The 2,892-nt window shown below is 38.1% G+C and overlaps 1 pseudogene; it reads left to right on the top strand.

The window, feature by feature from the left end:
* Positions 1-605: 605 nt before the first annotated feature.
* LOC129045367 (small ribosomal subunit protein uS10-like) lies at positions 606-962 on the top strand (annotated as a pseudogene).
* Positions 963-2,892: the final 1,930 nt, after the last annotated feature.

Here is a 2,892-nt window from a genome sequence, read left to right as displayed (position 1 = left end):
AATTAGGCAACATAAGGAAATAAAAGGCATCCAAATTGGTAAGGAAGAAGTAAAACTCTCATTATTTGCCGGTAACATGATACTCAATATAGAAAACCCCAAAGACTCCACCAAAAAACTACTAGAAATGATAAATGAATTCAGTAAAGTCACAGGATACAAAACCAATGTACAGAAATCTGTTGCATTCCTATACACTAATAATGAAGCGGCAGGAAGTGAAATTAAGAAAACAATTTCATTTACAATTGCACCAAAAATAATAAAATATTGGGGCACCAGGGTGGCTCAGTCATTAGGCATCTGCCTTTGGCTCAGGTCATGATCCCAGGGTCTTGGGATTGAGCCCCGCATCGGTCACCCTGCTCAGCAGGAAGCCTGCTTCTCCCTCTCCCACTCACCCTGCTTGTGTTCCCTCTCTTGTTGTGTCTCTCTCTGTCAATTAAATAAATAAAATCTTTAAAAAAAACCAATAAAATATTCAGCTCTTTGAGGAAGACATGGTCACAGCTATAGCAGAGCTCTGGATGCCTCACTCTTGCTCTTGACTCACCGCTGTTTGCTCTCACTGAGGAACAAGTCGGTCAGGAAACTGTGCCACAACCATGGCTTTTAGAGACACTGGGAAGACACCCAGGGAACCAGAGATGGTGATTCACTGAATTAGAATTACTCTAACCAGCTGCAACAGAAAATCTTTGGGGAAGGTATGTGCTGACTTGATCGGAGGGGCAAAGGAAAAGAATCTCAAAGTGAAAGCACCAGTTTGGACGCCTACCAAGACTCTGAGAATCACTACAAGAAAAACTTGTGGTGAAGGTTCTAAGACTTGGGATCATTTTCAGATGAGGATCCACAAGTGACTCATTGATTTGCACTTTCCTTCTGAGATTGTTAAGCAGATTACTTCCATCGGTATTGAGCCAGGAGTCGAGATTGAGGTCACCACTGCAGATGCTTAAATCAGCCTTTTTAATAAATTGATTATCAGTTGTTAAAAAAGCACAATAAAATATTCAAGAATAATCTTGACAAAAAGGTGAAAGACCTGTACTCTAAAAAGTATGAAACACTGATGAAAGAAATTCAAGACAACATGAAGAAATGGAAAAATATTCCATGCTCATGGATTGGAAGAAAAAATATTATTAAAATGTCTGTACTACCCAAAGAAATCTGCATATTTAATATAATCCCTATCAAAATACTAGCAGTATTTTTCAGAGAACTAGAACAAACAATCCTAAAACTTGTAGGGAACCACAAAAGACCTCAAATAGCCAAAGCAGTCTTGAAAAAGAAAAACAAAACTGGAGGCATCACAGTCCCATTTTTCAAGTTATATTACAAAGTGGTAATAATTAAAACAGTATGGTACTGGCATAAAAATAGACACATAGATCAATGGACTAGGACAAAAAACCTAGAAATAAACCCATATTTATATGGTCAATTAATCTTAGACAAAGGAAGAATGGGCAAAAGGCAGTCTCTTCAACAAATGGTGTTGGGAAAACAAGACAACCACATGCAAAAGAATAAAACTGGACCACTTTGTTTCACCATACACAAAAATAAATTTAAAATGGATTAAAGAGCTAAATGTGAGTCCTGAAACTATAAAAATCCTAGCAGAGAGCACAGGCAGTAATTTCTCTGACATTGGCCGTAGCAACATTTTTCTAGATATGTCTCCTGAGGCAAGGAAAATAAAAACAAAAATAAACTATTGGGACTACATCAAAATAAAAAGTTTCTGAACGATGAAGGAAACAATCAACAAAACTAAAAGGCAACCTACCGAATGGAAGAAAATATTTGCAAATGACATATCTGATAAAGGGTTAGTATCTAAAATATATAAAGAACTGATACAACTTGACAACCCCCCAAATACTCCAATTAAAAAATGGGTAGAAGACCCAAACAGACATTTCTCCAAAGAAGACATACAGGTGGCCAGCAGACACATGAAAAGATGCTCAACATCGCTCATCATTGGGGAAATGCAAATCAAAACTACGATGAGATATCACCTCACCCCTGTCAGAATGGCTAAAATCAAAAACACAGGAAACAATAAGTGTTGTCGAAGATGTGGAGAAAAAGGAACCCTCATGCAGTGTTGGTGGGAATGCAAACTGGTGCAGCCACTGTGGAAAACAGTATGGAGGTTCCTCAAAAAATTAAAAATAGAACTACCCTATGATCCAGTAATGGCACTACTTGGAATTTACCCCCAAAATACAAAAACACTAATTAAAAGGGATACATGCATCCCTATGTTTATTGCAGCATTTTTTACAATAGCAAAACTATGGAAGCAGCCCAAGTATCCATCAATAGATGAATGAATAAAGAAGATGTGGTGTATATATATAATAGAATATTATTGAGCCATAAAAAGGAATGAAATCTTGCTATTTTAAGCAACATGGACAGGGCTAGAAAGTATAATGCTAAGTGAGATAAGTCAGTCAGAGAAAGACAAGAACCATATGATTTCACTCTTAACTGGAATTTAAGAAACAAACAAAAAAATGAGCAAAGAGAAAAAGAGAGAGAGAGAGAAACCAAGAAACAGACTCTTAGCTATAGTGGGGCACCTGGGGGGCTCAGATGGTTGAATGTCTGCCTTTGGCTCGGGTCATGATCTCCAGGTCCTAGCCATGTTGGGCTCCCAGTTCAGTGGGGAGTCTGCTTCTCCCTCTCCCTCTGCCTCTCCCCCGGCTTGTGCTCTCTCTGTCTCTCTCTCAAATGAATAAATAAAATATTTTAAAAAACAACTTTAAAAAAAAAAAGGGCCAGCAGACTCTTAGCTATAGAGAACAAACTGATAGTTACCAGAAGGGAGGTGGGTTGGGGGATGGGGGAAATAGGGGATGGGGATTA

The sequence above is a fragment of the Mirounga angustirostris genome, unplaced genomic scaffold, assembly GCF_029215605.1.
Source record: "Mirounga angustirostris isolate CCGP_5_RB_7025 unplaced genomic scaffold, mMirAng1.0.hap1 SCAF_11, whole genome shotgun sequence".
Taxonomy (NCBI): Eukaryota; Metazoa; Chordata; class Mammalia; order Carnivora; family Phocidae; genus Mirounga; species Mirounga angustirostris.
The sequence above is the reverse complement of the archived record's forward strand: the minus strand, read 5'-3'. Positions and strand labels throughout refer to the sequence as shown.